This window comes from Rhinatrema bivittatum, chromosome 1, assembly GCF_901001135.1.
Source record: "Rhinatrema bivittatum chromosome 1, aRhiBiv1.1, whole genome shotgun sequence".
In the NCBI taxonomy this organism is placed as follows: Eukaryota; Metazoa; Chordata; class Amphibia; order Gymnophiona; family Rhinatrematidae; genus Rhinatrema; species Rhinatrema bivittatum.
The window spans coordinates 470352787-470372314 of record NC_042615.1 but is presented as its reverse complement, the minus strand read 5'-3'; the positions used below and the strand labels follow the sequence as shown (position 1 = coordinate 470372314).

General features: G+C 44.9%; 1 protein-coding gene across 8 annotated transcripts in view; it reads left to right on the top strand.

The window, feature by feature from the left end:
• The window catches only part of C9orf72 (C9orf72-SMCR8 complex subunit), a 144698-nt gene that overhangs the window by 12850 nt on the left and 112320 nt on the right, over positions 1-19528 (top strand). The gene's annotated exons all lie outside the window — the stretch shown is intronic.

The window sequence follows — 19528 nt, the reverse complement described above, 5'->3', positions numbered from 1 at the left end:
TGCACCTTATGTTGAAAACAACTCCTCTGTCAATCCGTTCTTCCAGTCTTCTGTTATGATTTATACAAGGAAAAGCTGACCTGCTCCCCGAGCTGCAAACAAGTGTTTTAGCAGCGGCATGTGGTGAAAATCACAGTAGGGGATTCATTAAATGCCCAACCCTTCATCTCCTTTCCTCCATTGCTTCCTCACTGGATCTCTCCCTCCACCAGTCTTCTGCTCTCTGGCCTCCTCCTACCCACCCCCTCCTCTCTGAATCTCTCCCTACCCTGGCTCTCAATCATCCTGCCCCACACCTTTCCTCTAAATTGTACTTACTCCAAATTTATCTCACCCCCCAGCACTGCCCCATCGATCCTCCCTGCCTCTCTAGTTGCTTCCCTCACAAATTTCAAGAGAGAACAGCAGAACAGGGTCCATAAAATGCTCAGTCTGCCACATGACACTTCAGTTTCTTATAACTTGCATACACTTCTGTCTAACTAAGAAGTACACACTGTAGAGGAAGAGGAGGAGGCAGGTATTATTGGGAGCTAAGGGTTCACAGTGCTTTTGTCTTCCCCATTGGGTCTCAACCTTTATGTCTGCTGTTCCATTTTTCAAGGATTCTAGCCACCACCTTAATGGTCTCAGGAATCAGCAAGGCCAGCTCTATTTAGCCATTTTTCAAGGATTATAGCCCTTATTTTGCAAAACTTTAAAATGTATTGCATATACTATACTGAACTTTTTTTTTCTCCCTCTTGATTGTAAGGATTTTTCTGCTGGTCGCTTGTTTGCTTTCATCTTGTCTGTCTTCTGACTTTGTTTCCTGGTTATCCTTTCCTTTTTCTCTTTCCATCTTTGTCTCCTTTCTTCATCTATCTCTTGCCTGTCTCTCAGATCTTTCTTTAATCTCATTTCTCTCCAATTCTTTCTGCTTTACCTCTCCCTCTTCTCTCCCTCTGCCCTTCCCATTTCTCACCTTTTGTCTTCTTCCCTTCCCTTATTGACCCCTCTGATCCCTCCATCTTATCATTGCTGGCCTTTAGCCCTCACCCTCCCTGTTACTTGCTATCCAGCTTCCTCTTTCCCTACTCCTTCCAGACCTTGGTCTCTCTCTCTGATTCTTTCCCCTACATCTCCTAACCCTACATTGCCCTTACCTCCTCCCTCTTCCCCCAATCTTCCACTATTTCATATCCCTTTCTCTGTAGTCTTCCCACTACCGAGTCTTCCACATTCCTTCTCTCCCTATTTGCTTTCTCCACTGTTCGCTGTTTCCCTATTCTTGATTACTCTCCAATAGCCAGTAGAGAACAGCAGCAAAGCAACTACCACAAGCTTAGGAATAATGGGATTCAGAAGAAGCAGCAGGTCACAGGACTAAATTAAACACAGCAAGCACCACTGGGAACAGTGAGGAAGCTGTGTTTCCTCTCCACTGCTTCCTTTTCTTACTACCTTGTGTAGGCTTCATGTCTAATCATGAAGGTCATACACTAAGGAGACAGAAGGAAAATGAGACAGCTGTGAAGCCAGGAAGCATAATGCTTCAATTGTCCCTCGCAATGCATGCTATGTCTGCTTTAATTCTGCAGCTAGCTGCCTGCTCTGCACCCTTTTTGCTAGCATTGATGTTACTGCTTTGTGCGGCCAGGGATATGTGCTTGCTTTCCGCAGTTTGAGCATCCTTTTTCCTGTGTGGTGGTAGCCTAGTTGTTTACCCACTGAAAGGCTTTCAAGTGCCCGTAGAAGTTCACGTCGTCCTGGTTGAGAACCACTGGGCCTACCCCATGCTTCCATCTCTTCTTTGTGTTCTATGGACCTCCTTCAGTCTTTAGCAGTTAATGGGATGGGGTCAGACAGTCACACCAAGCTTCTTGCTCTCTGTCTTCATCAACTGATAAAATGAGATCTGCCAGCTGTATGCACAGCAGCAAGTTTTCCCTAACTGGCTCTCCCTTTTCACCTGCACAGATTGTTAGCAGACTGGAACCCGCTCTTTGAGCAGTGAGATTTGGTGGAAAAGGAGAGCTCCCTGCACCTGAATGCTTGCTAAAGTTCAGTACCTGGAAGCTTTAAGAATATGCATGTGCATGGGATGGCTGGGTGTCTTGGAGATTCAGTGAATCACTTAAAAAACCCTAAAATGTGCTAATCTAGATCTTAGGCCAATTGTATATAAATATATCTCATGAATATTTATTGTGAATATCTCGAAAATCAGAGTGGTCTGCAGTCTTCAAGGACTGGGGTTGGCCACCTGTACTTTACACACAACCCTATGCAGGAGTTATTCTGATCAGCAAGAACTTGATTTACTGTAGTCACCTGAACCCTTTTAATTATTCCATAATTCAGCTCTCTGTTAGTCTGGCTTCTCTCCCTGTTCCATTCACACTGTGGAGCTGCCCCAGACCTATTACAAGTAATTTGTAACCTATCATTAAAATCATCCTTTGTACATGAAGACTGGAAGGTAGCCAATGTAACCCCAATATTTAAAAAGGGCTCCAGGGGTGATCTGGGAAACTATAGACTGATGAGCCTGACTTCATTACCAGAAAAAATTGTGGAAACTGTTATAAAGAATAAAATCACAGAACATTTAGACAGACAGGATTTAATGGGACACAGCATGGATTTACCCAAGGGATGCTTTGCCTCACAAATCTCTCTCTTTTTTTTTTTTTTTGAAGGGGTGAATAAACATGTGAATAAAAGTGAACTGGTAGATGTAGTGTATTTGGATTTTCAGAAGGCGTTTGTCAGAGTCCTTCGTGAGAGGCTTCTAAGAAAATTAAAAAGTCATGGGATAGGAGATGATGTGCTTTTGTGGATTGCAAACTGGTTAAAAGACAGGAAACAGAGAGAAGGACTAAATGGAAAAAGATAAACAGCGGAGTGCCTCGGATCTGTACTTGGACTGGTGCTTTTTAATATATTTATAAATGATCTGGAAAAAGGGGTACGACGAATGATCAAATGTGCAGATGATACAAAATTATTCAGATTAGTTAAATCTCAAGCGGATTGTGATAAATTGTAGGAGGACCTTGTGAGACTGGAAGATTGTGCATCCAAATGGCAAATGAAATTTAATGTTGATGATTGCATGGTGATGCATATAGGGAAAAATAACCCATGCTATAGTTTAACAATGTTAGGTTCCATATTAGGATTTACCACCCAGGAAAAAGATCAGGGCATCATATTTGATATTGCATTGATATTGTCGGCTCAGTGTGCTGTGGCAGTCAATAAAGCAAACAGAATGTTAGGAATTATTAGGAAGGAAATGGCAAATAAAACAGAGGATGTCATAATGCCTCTGTATTGCTCCCTGGTGAGACTGCACCTTGAATACTGTGTGCAATTCTGGTCACCGTATCTCAAAAAAGATATAGTTGCAATGGAGAAGGTACAGAGAAGGGCAACCAAAATGATAAAGGGGATGGAACAGCTCCCCTATGAGGAAAGACTGAGGAGGTTAGGGCTGTTCAGCTTGGAGAAGAGACGTCAGTTTGGATAAGTTCCTGGAGGAGAAGTCCATAAACTGCTATTAATCAATAGGAATAGTCACTGCTTGTTACCATCATTAGTAGTATGAGATCTATTTAATGTGGGTACTTGTTATGTATTTGTGACTTGGAATGGTCACTGTTGGAGACAGGATTCCCCGCTTTGATGGACCCTCGGTCTGACCCAATATGGCATATATTATGCTCTTATCTTATGTTCTTGTGTACTGGGTTAGACCAAGGATCCATCAAGCCCAGTATCCTGTTTCCAACAATGGCCAAACCAGGTCCCAATTTTTTTTTTACCTAGTAATATATTTTCTAATCCAAACAAATTATCAATTATTATCAAGCACTGGGAATCTTAGGAGCCAGTGCAAAATTATCAGGCCTGGGCTGGCAGCATCTCATTCTGAGCGTTGAATGGCTGCAGGCGTCAGACCACAATTTCTTATCCCGGGCTATTATGTACTCAACATTTTTTTTCTCTCACCATCTGATGGTTTTGGAAATTTTTTATGTTCTTAATAAAATGCAATCACTCTAAGATATTTTTCTTATGTAAGAGTTCTGTCTGACTTGCTATCCTTAATGTTTCAGAATAATGGGTGTCCTTTTTTGAGGCAAATTTAAGGCCCTTAAAACACCGCAACAATTTTCAGCATTTGATCTTCTATGCATATTTTTTGGTCCCCAGTATTTTAGTATGTTAGTGAGTAAGAAGTGTGAATCATAAATACATAAGTCACAGGATCCCCTAGTTCCCCTGTTCTCCCCCAAACTCAACTTAATCCACACACTCGCACTCCTTTCCAACAGGCATACAAAACAGCAGAGTGGAAGGGGCTCCTCAAGCTTTGGCTCGTGGTGGAGCGCTACCAGTCGGGAGTGAGAGCAGGGCCCTGCCCGAGAACACAACGGGCGCACTGTGCCCAGCGTCCTGCTGACGCCTCGTGCCGAAATGCACCTTCAGCAGTGCAGGGCTCTGGCGATTATGGTGTGATCGCGAGGTCAGTCCCAGCAAGGCAGGAGTTGCAGCAGCAGTAAGCGAGAGCTGCTTTGTCTAGATCCTACTTGGTCCCAAAGCAAAGACTGGGAGGGCAACATAAAGCAAAAGAAGTGGCTGCCTCATCTCCCGCCCGCTGGCTGAGAGGGGAGGGGGTGATTGATGGGTGGGGAAGGAGGAGAGGAGTGGCTGGGTTGGGGGCAGAGGGAGGGTTGAGAGGGAGACTGGTGGGCATGAAGGGGGTTTTTTGAGAGGGATTTTTATTGTCTGCAGATTCTGATTCTTTGACCCTATCCCTCCCCCACTCCTCAGACCTCCTCACCCCCCCCCCCCCCACCACACACACACACACACTTCATATTCCCCAGTGTGGCCATTGGACTAGAAAAGCTTGCCCACCCCTAAAATGCACCATTAAAACAAATTAGCATAAACAAATAATAGATTGGACCTCTGCCCTTCTCTTCTAGTCTTCTCATATTTTCCAGCATATTAAGGTGTACGCCACTCTTCTCCATGAGATTTTACTCTTAATCACCTCCCCAAGATTAATGAGCGAAGACAAATTCTTCCTTACAAGCTCATGCCACACCCACTTATGATTCCGAAATGGTATTATCAGTATTTTTGTTGCTCTTCCTTCACTCATCCCTGGGAACCCCCACAACTTGGATCAATCACACATTTCAAAACTCCACAAAATACTCATTCACTCTCTCATACATACTGCTTTCTGTCTTGCACCTTCTGCCTTTCCTCTTCTCTCTCCAGTATTGCATCTTCCCTTTCTCCAAAAGAAACGAGTTCCAGCCAGAACTAGGGCAACCTGTCTTCTGGGACGCAGGCTTATACACATCCATTTTCCACAAATGTGCATGAATATGAACATAAAAAACCATCCTTGTCAGAGTACTCATGTTCCCCTGGATTTGTTCTCAAACGTTAGTGTGCATAGGCCACCAAACGCTAATGTTACTAGGGACACACACGCAGACATAAGAATCTCGTAAGCCTTCTTTTCTTTTGGAAAGTAAGCATAGACAGGTTATTGGAGGGGTGATGCACCACAGTCAAAGAAAAATGCCCTGTCGTGATCTGTGTGCACTCTTTGACACGTCCTGAAAATCTGGTGTAGGTAGGACACCAAACACACAGCCATAGCAATCTCATAAGCCTTACCCCCTTCTAAAAGTAGACTACACATTCCATTTGGACCCCCTGTCAAATCCTGAATATCTTTGGTCCAATTTTAAAAGGACCACGCGCGTGCCACGAGCATTTTCGGAAGGGTCCGTTATGCGCCGAAGTGCCAGGCCTCTCCAAAGGGGGCGGGCTGGGGGGTGGTGGCCCGGGACATCGCCATTCGACGCTGTCCCAGGCAAGCACACGCAGGCAGCCGGCCCTCACGCGGAGATTGCTTCTGCTTCCAAGGAGCAATAAGTAATTGAACCAAAAAAAAAAAAAGTTAGGGGTCGGGGAGGAGAGGGGAAAGGATAAGAAGGTTAGATAGGGGTAAAGGGAACCCGGGGAAAGCCCTACTCCCATCATCTCGCGTGGCCTTTTAAAATTCCCTCCCTCCTCACATGTGCGCGGGGTCATTGGATTTTATAACATGCGCGTGCCAGTGCGCACATGTTATAGAATCGGCGTGGCCATGTGCGCACGCCAGGAACCGCATGCACATGGATGTGCACGCGCTCCTTTTAAAATTGACCCCTTTGTGTCGTTGGATGCAGAACCAAAAGTTTTTATTAGGGGATGAGAGTTGTGTGCAAATTCATGGAATATGTGCGTTCTCCAAAAATTACAACTGTCAGAATCACCTTGAGCCCCCAGGGATATCCTGCAAATTTGACGTGGATTGGATGGAAAATAAGTTATTTGTGGGAAAGGGAGTGGTGGAATTATTCCAGAGTGTAGCGATGGGATATGTGGATTCATGCATAAACATGGAGTGGGAAAAAAAAATTCTTATCTTCGTCCTGGATCTTGATATCTTCAGAAAATTTGATGTGGGTCAGATGCAAAACCAAAATTACTAATGGATTAAAAAAACAAAAACAAAACAAAACTTTCAGAATCCTCATGCTTCCCTGAAATTTCGGTATGGATCACAAATGCTAAAAGGTACGTGTACACATACACACACAGTGACGCAAGCCTTTTTTTCCTTTTGGAAAGTGGGGGGAATGGGAGAGAAAGAGAGAAGCACCTACGCACAAGGTGTCAAGCACCTTCTCAGTCTGTACTCAAATACCTATAGATCTGCAGCAATTAAGGAAAGCAGTTTATTTCATTAACTTTCTCAAGCTTTGAAAATCTATTTTCAGGTATCCTGCTTTCCAGAGTCTTTTTTTTGTTGTTGTTGTTCTCTCTCTCCCTTCAGTCAGCAGATTTTTGTCTCTGTAGTATCCTTTCTGATTTGGCTGGGTGCCAGCTCAGCGTGACAGTCCTCTGTCCTTCAGCTGCCCCTTCCTGAACTTCTGCACTGCAATCTGCCACTTCAGGCCTCACTCATTTTTTTTGGCCTGCACAATTTTTCTGTTCACACTATAGAAAATGGAAAACAAAGATCCCCATTTATAACAAATGGTTTGTTTTGAGTTTTTCAGTCAGATTGCTCATCTCTTTCTGCTTTTGCTGAGGTAAATTATTTTGGCTGCTGCGTTAGTCCACTTCAATGCACAGAAATATTTCTTTTTTTCTTTTTTTTTTTTTTGAGAACAAGTGTTAATATATCATTGAAGATTTCAACCTTTGTTCCTTTGAAGGCAAAGTTTTGGTTGCTTTTTTTTATCCCTTAATTTCATCACTATGAGCACTTTTTGAATATAGTTAAAAACTATGATGTTTCTTAGTTTTTCGATGCATTTCTCCGAAACCTGAGATCCCTTCGGCTGGGATATCTTTGCCAAGAGTCTTTGGGTGAAATCTTCTATGTCACAATCCTCAAACCTTTCCAGAACTCCCCTGATCTAAATAATTTGGTGCTTGGGTTTCTTTACTGTCTCACCTGTTCTTCAATCACAGTGATTTAAGTTCTTTTATAAGATCATTAAACGTTCTTGTAAGTATACTTCCTGTCTCTTCATTTAGTTCAAACGTTTGCTCAGTGTCTTCAGCCTCTTAGGTTTGTCCTTTTCTTAATTTTTGCAAAAAATCTTTTACATCCCTCTTCGAACCTGTGCCAGTTCAGGTTTCAACAGTTTCTTCTGCACCGGGGCTTCATTCTACAATGCATGCCTCATCTGCTTTGAAAGCAGTTTTAGATAGCGTAGTTTCTCTTTGGCTGCTAGCCGAGGACTGTCACCTTTGTGACCAGACTAAGTTGGGAGGAGAAATAGAATAGATAGGATGGGGGTGGAATATCCTGCTAGCTGTGAATGAAGGTTCAGGATGTCAGATCCCAGCCCTGGTTCCTACTGAACTGAAAACCCAAAGGAGCAGGAAGAAACTGCCAGGTCAGAAAATAAAACTGTAACATGTTGGTTGGGAGGGAGCTTTCTCCAAGGGCAAGCAGGATGGTAGTCTTGACACATGGGTGACATAATCAGATGGAGCCCGATGCAGAAAACTTATCTCAAAGTTTGCCCAGCATGCCCTATACCATGCGGACACACAGGTTCTCTCTTCAGTCTCTCTTTTTCTGCAGAGCTGTCATCATCGCAATTATATTGAGTTCTAAAACTTTGGCTTTGCATTGTGAAAAACATCTTTTATGCAGTTTTTTGCTGTGTCTCTTTGAAAGTCCATCACTCCTATAGCCTCCTTAGTCAGGGTTTTTGGAATTTGGCCAAATTTCCTTTTGCGGTTGGTTCCCCCCGTGGTGGCGGTGCCTCTGTGCCCATTCTCCATCGATGCCCGCCGTCATCTTTCCTTATTTATTCCCATTTGTTTTGCCCTTTCATGGCTATGTCTGGCTTTTGCCGATGAACCCAGTGCCCGAGGATTATGTTGATCACTGTTCCTCATGAGAATTGTATCCGCTGCTTGGGTACATCACATGACATCCAGGGCTGCCACTTGTGCATCCAGATGATCCCAAAGGGACATAGACTACGACTCAACAAGTTGGATAACCTCTTCGGGTCGAAGAAGACCAAGCCATAGGCATTGGAGGACCTCGGAGCCGCCAAAGATGGACACTACGCCATTGACATCGGCAGGACCGTCTGTTCTGTCGAGATCACCAGTGGATAAGGGTGCTGGACACAGACTGTTATCGATCTCCTCCGGGCTGAGGACACCGGGTTCATCGTCTTCGACCTCAACACCAGGGAAAGACCAGGCCGAGCATCATGAGAAAACCAAGAAGCATCGGCGCTGGTCATGGTCACTGCATGGTGCCGGACATGGGGATGCACCGTCTTTTGCCACAATGCCCCCGAAGCAACCCCATGGTGAGGAGTGCCAAACCTCCATCGATGCCCGGGTCCACGATAGTCTCCCATCGCTCCTGGTGCTAGTCGCCAAATCCCCTCGCATGTGCGAGAAAGATCTGGTCATGCCTCCTTCCTCCTAGATGGTGTTGGCATCAGCAACGTTTGAGGTGAGCTGAAGCGTAGAGTCCAGCTAGTGGTGGAGTGGGCGCTGCAGGACTTCGGCCCCACAGCACAGATGCCGAATCCACCTATGCTCATACCGCTTCTGGAGAATCTGTTTGCTCATTGGTACCTTACCAATCCAGCTGGAGTCAGTTTCCAAGGTGGCACTGAGGCCTCCCCCTACCAATACAGTGGTAATCACCAGTTCCTCCAAGGAGAAAGCTCTGCCGAGGCCGATAGTCCCCTGTCCAGTTCCATTGGGTCCTGCACCTCTGGAAATCGGCTGAGCACCTAGGGCACCATCTCTTGTGGTATACAGGGAAGATGAGGATCCCTACGACCCCTGGGGGGATGATCAGTCAGAATCCTCCTCTGAGGATTCTGGTGGTCTCCTGTCAGACCCTTCTCCTCCAGAGAAGCGAAGGAGGTCCCGACCTGAGGACTTGACCTTCACAGGGTTCGTCAGAGTGATAGTGGAGGCCATCCCGTTCCAGCTTTTAACTGAAGAAGAAGCCAGGCACAAAATGCTTGAGGTTCTTCAGTTCATGGAGCTTCCTAAGAGATTGTGCCAGTCCTGGTACACAAGATCCTTACGGAGTTGCTGCTGAGGATGTGGGAACGCCCCCCCTCAGTGTCTCCCGTCAATAGGAAGGCAGACAGGCTTCACCTCGTCCAGAAGGTTGCTGGATTCGATAAGCATCAGCTGCCTCATCAGTCGGTGGTGGTTGAATCCGTCCTCAAGAGGGCCAAGCACTCTCAGACCCACTCCTCAACGCCCCCGGGGAACATAAGAACAAAAGATATGACATACTGGGTAGCCCAGCATCCTGTTTCCAACAGTAGCCAATCCAAGTCACAAGTACCCAAACATTAAATAGATCTCAAGTTACTATTGCTTATTAATTAATAGCAGTTTATGAATTTTTCCTCTTGGAACTTATCCAAACCTTTTTTTAAACCCAGTTACACTAACGGCCTGCCATATAATCTGGCAATGAATTCCAGAGCTTAACTATGCGCAGAGTGAAAAAGAATTTTCTTTGATTTGTTTTAAATGAGCTACTTGCTAACCTCATGGAGTACCCTTCTGTTATCTGAGAGAGTAAATAACCAATTTACATTAACCTGTTCAAGTCTCTTCATGATTTTGTAGATCTCTGTTGTCTGTTCTCCAAACTGAATAGCCCTAACTTTTAGCCTTTCCTCATAGGGGAGCCATTCCCTACCCCTTATCATTTTGGTCACCCTTCTCTGCACTTTCTCCAGTGCAATTATATCTTTTTTTAAGATGTGGTGACCAGAATTGCACACAGTATTCAAGATGCGGTCTCACCATGGAGCAATACAGAGGCATTATGACATCCACCATTTTATTTGCCATTCTCTTCCTAATAATTCCTAGCATTCTGTTTGCTTTTTTGACCACCACAGCACATTAAGCAGACAGTTACAATGTGTTTATCCACTATGATGCTTAGATCTCTTTCCTGGGTGGTAACTCCTAAGATAGAACTTAACATTGTGTAACTACAGCAAGGATTATTTTTCTCTGTATGCATCACCTTGCACTTGTCCCCATTAAATTTCATCTGCCATTTGGAAGTCAGGTCTTCCAGTTTCACAAGGTCCTCTTGCAATTTATCACAATCCATTTGAGATTTAGCTACTCTGCATAATTTTGTGTCATCTGCAAATTTGATCACCTCACTCATTGTACCCCTTTCCAGATCATTTATAAATATCTTAAAAAGCACCAGTCTAAGTACAGATCCCTGAGGCACTCCACTGTTTTCTTTTTTCCACTGTAGGAAGGACCACAGAGCATTGGACACTCTTGGGAAGAATGTGTTCCAAGGTGCCATGCTTATTGCCCATATCGCTGCCTACCAGCTCATCATGGGCCAATACTCATGGGACATCTGGAATCATGTGCGGGAGGTGGCCGAGCAGCTGCCTCAACAGCAGCAGGACACCCTCATGACACTGGTGCACAAGGGGTTTGGAGTGTGGAAAACATGAGGTCCGTACGACCTATGATGTTCTGAAACAGCATTGAGTGTCTCTGTAGCTGGAATCGGCACCCGTAGACTGGCATAGCTTTGGGCCTCGGATCTCAGACCAGAGGTGCAGGAACGACTCGCTGACGTGCCGTGCACTGGAGAGAATCACTTCGGAGATAGAGGAAAGGATGCTGTGGCCCAACTCTGGGACCACCATGAAACTCTCCACCAGCACTCTGGACCCATCCTCCTCATCTAGGAGGCAATCTAGGCTGGGGCTCAGGAGGTCGGCCTTTTGTCAGAGGAAGTACTGTTCTCCGCCTCCTCATTCCCGTACACACCATCAGAGCAGGAGCCATCCGGGTGCTGGAGTCACTAGGGTTCGTTCTTAACTACTCAAAATCCCATCACCTCAATTGGACTTCATTGGAGCCCTGCTAGATATGGCTCAAGCCAAGGCCTTTCTGCTGTGCCAGAGGGCCGTCGCTCTGGCGACCATTGCGACACAAGTGCAACAGAACCAGCAGGTATCAGCCTGTCATGTGTGGAGGATGTTGGGTCACATGGCCATGACAGTCCTTGTCACTCCCTTGGTATGATCCACATTCACAGAGCCAATTGACCCTGTGGTCACAGTGGCACCAGGCCACTCGGAGCCTCCAGGATTGCATCAGAGTCACCCCGTCTCTCCAGGACTCTCTGTCCTGGTGGCAAGTACTCTCCAATCTGGAATGAGGGGTTTCCTTTCGTAATCTCCCTACTCAAATTGTGATATCCACAGATGCATCTACCTTTGGGTGGGGCGCTCATGTCGATGGACTCGGCACCCAGGGGCTGTGGTCTGCTCAGGAATGTTCTTGTCAAATCAACTTCCTGGAGCTTGGGGCAATCAGGTAATGCTATGGGCTTTCAGAGATCAGCTATCCAACAAAATTGTCCTCATCCAGACCGACAACCAAGTAGCCATGTGTTATGTCAATAAGCAGGGAGGCACAGGATTTTTACTTCCTATGTCAGGAAGCGGTCCAGACCTAGTCCTGGGCCTTGGCCCATGGGATGGGGCTCGGGGCCATGTACTTGGCCGGAATGGAAATGTGATGGCGGACAAGCTGAGCCGAGCCTTCAGATCCCACAAGTGATCCCTGGACCAGGTAGTAGTGAATCAGAGTTTCTGCCTCTGGGGGAGCCCAGACGTAGATCTGTTTGTATCCTGCTGCAACTGGAAAGTGCTTCAGTTCTGCACCCTATCCAGGTCAGATGGCAAACTAGCCTCGGATGCCCTTGCCTGTCATTGGGCCAGGGGTCTTCTGTGTGCGTATCCTTGGATTCTCTTAGTGGCGAAAACTTTCTTGAAGCTTCAGGGGTCAGAGGGACTATGATCCTCATAGCCCGAGACAAGTCTGGTTTCCACTCCCGCGGGAGTTGTCCATCCAGAAACCAGTGTAGGGACTTCCCCAGATCTCATGCAAGATCAGGGCAGGCTGTGGCATACCAATCCCCAGGTCCTGTTGCTCACAGTCTGGATGTTAATCCTGCAGTCTTTTGATCTTTCTGATGATGTGTCTCTGGTCCTTGTGGCTTCCAGAAAGCCTTTCACTAGAAAGTCCTACGGACTGAAGTGGAGGAGGTTTTTCATGTGGTGTGAGCAGAAGGCCCTAGATCCGGTCTCCCCCACACAAACTGCTTGACTCCTACACCTTTTGGAGGCTGGCTTAAAAACCAACTCAGTCAGGGTTCATCTTAGGGTATTGGCGCATAGCACCACAGTGTAGATGGTACGCCCATCTCTGTACAGCCAATAGTTGTACGCTTCATATGGGGCCTGCCTCAACTGAAGCTTCCTCTAAGGCCTCCCGCTGTGTCTTGGGACCTCAACGTGGTATTGGCTTAGCTGATGAAAGCTCCTTTTGAACCACTGCATGGCTGTGACTTGACGTACCTGACCTGGAAGTTCATATTTTTGGTAGCGGTCTCTTCAGCGTGCAAAGTCAGCGAGCTCCAGACCTTAGTGACTTATCCATCTTATACTAAGTTCTTTCATGACAGGGTAGTCTTGCGTACACACTCTAAGTTCCTGCCTAAGGTGGTGATGGATTTCCATCTTAACCAGCCAATTGTCTTGCCAATTTTCTTTCACAGGCCCCATTTGCATGAAGGCGAATGAGCACCGCACAATTTGGACTGCACGCAAGCCTTAGCCTTCTATCTGGAGCGGATTGAAGCCTGTAAACAATCCACCCAACTTTTTATTTCTTTTGATAAGAATAGGTTGGGTGTTGCTGTTGCCAAACAGACACTATCCAGTTGGCTAGCAGATTGCATCTCCTGTTATGCCCAGTGGGGCCGCATCTTGGGGGTCATGTCGAGGCTCATTCTGTCAGAACCATGGCAGCGTCAGTGGCCCACTTGCGAGCAGCTCCCATGGAGGAGATCTGCAAAATTGCGACATGGAGTTCTCTCCACGCATTCACATCCCATTACTTTCTGGATAGGGATGGTCGATGTGAAAGTAGGTTCATCCAGTCTTTCCTCAAGAACTTGTTCGAGGTATAGAACCGAACTCTCCCAGCCTAGGGCCCGTTGTTTGGGTTCAGGCTGTCTCCTGCTCTGTTACCAACAGCACCAGTGCTGTTGTGCCCTTTGGCACCTGGTTGTTGTCTGTTGGTCCCCTTTCTGTTGGGGAGCAGCCTGTAGCTAGGGATTCACCCATGTGTGAGGACTACCATCCTGCTTGTCCTCGGAGAAAGCAGAATTGCTTACCTGTAACAGGTGTTCTCAGAGGACAGCAGGATGGTAGTCCTCATGAAACCTGCCACCCCGCATTGTTGGATTTCTCCTGTTTTTGTTTTAATTGTTATCATAATTCTAGGTTATGAGACTAAAGAGGGACCCCATGTGGACGCGTGGTATAAGGCATGCTCACTGTGCCTAGTCAAATTTTCTAGAAACTTTGACATGTTTTCCACATCGGGCTCCATCAGATGATGTCACCCATGTGTGAGGACTAGCATCCTGCTGTCCTTGGAGAACACCTATTGCAGGTAAGCAACTCTGCTTTCCCCTCAAGCAGCCATACCCAGGTCAACATCCTAGAGCTCCCATGGTCACAATCTTATATGCCATGTGTATGTTGAACAGTAACTTTTAGCATTACCCAGCTTGCAGCATGTGTGTTTTTGGAATCATAACCTTGCATAGTCGAAGTGATAAACACAGTAACACATTTTATTGACTGCTGGCAATAATGTTTGACTAAATCAAACAGTATATTGTGTGTATGGTTCGTTAAACAGCAGACTCTGGTCTCCAATAGTGTTTTCTAAGAAAGCCTTTCTACTTGCAAAATATATCTGAGGGACTTCCAGCTGAAATAATTGCATCTGATACTTTTCCCTGTAATCACCCAATAACTATCGAGATCGCCAAAGTACTTGATGAGTGTTCAGTACTTATGTGTAGGGTTTAAAGAAAAACCCCTTAAAGCATCTTTGAATCTGGCAAGAAATCTGTTGTCAAGGACTCAGGATGAGACAGAAGCCTTGAAAAATGTGTGTGAGGTTCCCACCTTCCTGTTTACAAAGGAAAACAAAAAAAGATAAACTTGTGCATTCTGGTTTTTTTATTTTTAAGTTATAAGCTTTATTTTCAATAAAGAGTGTAGTATGAACTTAGGCGGTATAAATAATACAAGTAACTTATAGAAAAATGTAATTTAAAACAGTGCAAAAATTGCTAGAACCCAAAACCAGAATTAGTTCCCCCTCCTTCCTTCCAGTAGTCAAATGAACAAGATGTGTGTAAATTGCTTTCAATTTTCTGATATAGATTTTTAGAAAGCAGGAGTCCTGATTTCTTGCAGCGTTATTGAGTTAGATAAAATAGCGTCTTTCCTCAAGTAAATCTTGCCATACCTTGTTAGTTTTAACCCACTCTGTGTTGTCTGTGTCTCTTGACTAGACTACAAAATCCATGGAGCAGTGCCTGTCTGTTATATGTATTTGTATAGCATTGCATGCATCTGGAAGCTGTTCAGAAATGATCAATAATGATTGTAGTAGTGTGTGGCGTGGTCCTGAATATATGTCATCAGCAGAGTGTTCTGAGAAACACTAGCTTGTGAATCCCCATAAGAAAATCTGTAAGGCATGGCTTTTGAGGCAGTGCAGTATCAGAGACATATGTCTATGGAATCCAGAGACCTTGGATTTCTTTTATGAATAGATTTCTCTCTTTCCATATTCAGCAGTCCTCTCTCCTATTGGATATATATAGTGCTGGTCATCCTGCTTGCCTCCCACTTTTCATTTAGAAAATTATAGTTCTCAAGTCTGGCCACTTTTGGAGGTAGGATGCTGAGCTCGATGGACCCTGATCTGACTTAGCTTAGCAATTCTTACGTTCTTAAAATGATTTCAGATTTGTGTTCTATTGTTACAGGAAGCATATTTGAAATTAGAGATGACAGGAGAATTCTGAGAATAATATTTATTACGCAGATAACTTGTTGCACTGGTCTGAGCAAGCTACACTACAGTATCAATATGTTAATCTACACCTAATTACCCAATAAGATAAGGAATTAGCTCACCAAAGTCGGTGATCTCTCTCTCTCTCTGGGCCAGTGATCTGAGATAAAGAAAACCTCATTGGTATCTGCTCGTTGTCCTTTCTTCTAGTCTGCTTGTCCTCCTTCTTTGCTTTTTACTTTCTATGTGAGTTGAAGATGCTGTTTGTCACTGATAGATATGGTGTAAACCAGAACTGCATGTTAATATTTGGAATGGTGCTTTGCTAGCAGCTAATTTTTTGCTCATCTGGCATAGAGGTGCTGAGTAAGACCAAGGTCTATCAAACCCAACATCCTGTCTCCAACAGTGGCTAGACCAGGTCACAAGAATCTGGCAGAGCCAGTAAAGTAGATCTAATTCTTGTTGTTCACTCCTAGGGATAATAAAACTTTCTTTAGTCTATGTGGCTAATAATGTGTTATGGACTTTTCTTCTAGGAACTTGTCCAAACCTTGTCCACTGTGCTAGTCACCTTGATCACAACTGCTAGCAACAGATTCCACTGCTTGATTGTGCACTGAGTGGAAAAAGTACTTTCTTTGGTTTGTTTTAAATCTTCTGGTTTTTAGTTTCTTGGAGATTCCCCTTATTTTAGTATTTTTTGCAAGGTTAAATAAGTCTTTTTATTTCCCCTTCTACACACTCATAATTTTATAAACCTGTGTACCCTCTCAGCTGTCTCTTTTCCAAGCTGAAGAGCCCTAACCTGTGTAGTCTCTCATCTTAAGAGACCTATTCCATCCCTTTTATCATTTTTGTCTAAACATACATTAAATAAACATAGCCTCCTATTTAATAACAAGCTATTGTGGGTAATATGACTTTTAGTAGTGATGCTTTTAAAGTGCAACAAAAAATTGTCTTGAGAAATATTGGTGCCTGTTACTTCTAATGGGCTGTGGGTGAATGATTGAGTGGACCAGGACGACTTCCATCTTACACACACCTGGCTTGCTGACACCTATTAGTGGTGCTGATTTTGCATTACTTTAATTGGAATTTCTGACCTAATAAACTTTGATTTGCTGTTCCTATTTTCTGTGGATTATCTAGTTCCAGGACAGTTTACGGACTTCTAGTTTCTAGCGTATATGAGAAACAATACCGTCTGGTAGTTTTGATGTATTCTTACAGAGCCGAGCACTTCCTGCTCATGTCGACATCTCTGGGTCAGTGCTGCTATTTAAAAACACACAATGGCGGGAAAATTGCCAGTGATGGACAAGGTCATGGTTCCCATAGATGGATCTAGAACTGTCATAGAAATTTCATTATATTGTTGAGATAAAATTTTAACAAAGCGTGTTATCGATCCACTTCTTCATTCAGACCATGAAGATAGTGCTAAGTAAAATAAATAAATAAACCTAAATCCCCACCCTTTTTAGTACGTTGAATCACTTGAAGAACATTTCACTGAAGATCCGTAGATGTGTGATGCAGTTCTGACCACTGTTTGACCAAAGGTGCATTTGGGGTAGAGTTGTTAATCCTACTGCAGTGCTCGTGTAGATGGATGCAAATACTATGGCTCGCGTGCCTATATATACTTAGGGCATGTACTTTGTATCACATAAATCACTCTGAATGTGGAATATCCTCTTATGAGATGCCTGATGTTCCCAATATGGTTCCATCATTGTGCTGTCACACACATTGCACTGATCACATTTAAAATGGCCAATGCATGTCTGAGTCTGTATAGTGAATGTAGGGAGAGCAGCTCTAACTATGCCTATATGAAATATGTGGCAAATGACAAAATGGTGCATATAGGGGCAATACTTGCCAGTGGCATATGATAATGAATGCGACTTCATGTGCACAATTGGTGAAATTTATCATGCAGGTAAGTTCTTCTGAAGTTGCCAAGGTAGACTTATATTCCAAAAGTTGTGCTCTATTTCGCCCACAGCTATGCTTGCCTGATGGCTGTCCTCAGCCTCTTGCTGAAAAAAGCTGTGAAAGATCCTTGGATTGGCGTTTGTGTTGAGAAATGTCAGTGCAGATCCACCAAGTTCTCAAAAACTGACTAACCGGCAGGTTCCATTTAAACGCTCTCGGGTGATAATTCTGGAGGTTGTTTTTCTCGCAAGGTTTTTCATAAAAGATCTGTGAAAATGATCTCTCCTCTTTTATGAATTGTCATATCCAAGAAAGGAATGAATACTTTATTTGAATACTGGATGGTGAAATGCAGGTTCGCATCTAAGCCATGCGTGGAACATTAGCATCTCCCCTTCCCCCTCCGTTCCAGCTGAAATGTATCTTGTCCCAAAGTGTGACATGATGAAATTGATCCGAGCTGTAAACATACTTTTCATCAAATAACGATGCATAGATATTAGCCATGTCAGGGGCAACTGGGGATCCCATTGCAACCCCGTGTTCTGCAGCAGGTGTGAGGGAACCAGGGCTAGGGTGGGAGAGGGCTGGCATAAGGGGTTGTATAAGAACCATGTGGGAGTGGGGGCTCTGTGTGTGTGTAGGGGGGGGGGGTTGTTGAGGGGACACAATAGAGCTAGGGATGAGAGTAGACGGGATTCAGAAAAACAAAGGGAAAGGCAGTAGAGGGGTGCAAGAAAGTCAGAGTGGGAGGATGTGTCCAGAGATGGTGATGGGGTGGAGGAAAAGGTAATGAGCAAGAAATGGGGTTGGGGTGAGACAGAATTGGTAATGAGGGGGTGTGTGAGAGAGAGCCAGAGGTAGTGGTGTTGGGGGAGGATGGGGTCAGAGTGTGACAGATATTGAAGGGTGAGGAAGGGTGACAGAGAACTAGAGATGGTGAAAGGGAAGGAGGGTGATAGAGAACCAGAGATGGTAAAGGGCGTAGAGAATGATACTTAGAGGTGTGATCAGGGTGGAGGGTCAGAAAGAATCATAAATGGTGATTGGAAAAAGGGAAGGATTTGAGAGAGAGACACAGAAAGGTGATGGAGGAGAGTGGGTGTATAGGAGCCAGAAGGGGTGGTAATGGAGAGTGTATTAGAGCCAGAGAGGGTATTGAGAAGAAGGAAAGAGGACATTGGGATCAGGAACAGACAGTATGGATGGGGACAGAGAGAGAGAGAGTGGAATGCAGGCAGGACAAGAGAGAAAGTGAGGAGGGGCTGGAGGATACTGATGCTAGACAGAGGGTAGGAGAGGAGAGTGTTTGGGATGGGAGGAAGTGAGGGCAGGGGGAATAGAGGGAGGGCCAGAGATATTAGTGCTTGGCAGAGAATGGAGGATGTGTAAATTAGCAAAAGGAATATGGTGTATGGTGATGTTTTTCTGGAGCTTCAGAGAGATAGATGGGTGGAAGGATTGAGAGACATGCTGGCGGGGACAGAGTGGAAAGACAGAAGGATTGAGAGACACTTGTTGAGACAGGTTAAGGGAAGTGAGAGAGAGATAGGTGGGGAGGTCATGGTGTGAGTGAGAGACAGACTGGTGGCACAAGGTGGGGGAATTGAAAGCAAGATAGAGAGAATAGTGGTAGGATTGAGAGAGAGAGACGGGGGGGGGGGGGGGTAGGGGTTGTTGGAGAGGCTGGTGGAAACAGGGAAAGGGAATTAGACTGGTGGAGACAGGGTAGGGATATTTATAGATACTGGTTGTATTGAGGGGGAAAGAGAGAGTCCTCATTGGGACCTGCTGTCCTGTTCCTCAAGGGCTCTGAGTTCTGGGCTTCTCCGCCTGTCCTCTTTTTTTAAAATGTTAGGCTGTTTGGTACTGTCTTCTAGTTTCTTGGCTTTTGGTGCATGAAAGGTTGCCACCCCTGCACTATGACTTTTTTGAGATGGGGCAACCAGAACTGCACACAGTACTCAAGGTGTGATCACAGCACAGCTTGATACAGAGGCAATATGATACATTGTAGACCTGATATGATGTGAGATCGCTTATAACATAGTCAGAGATTGAC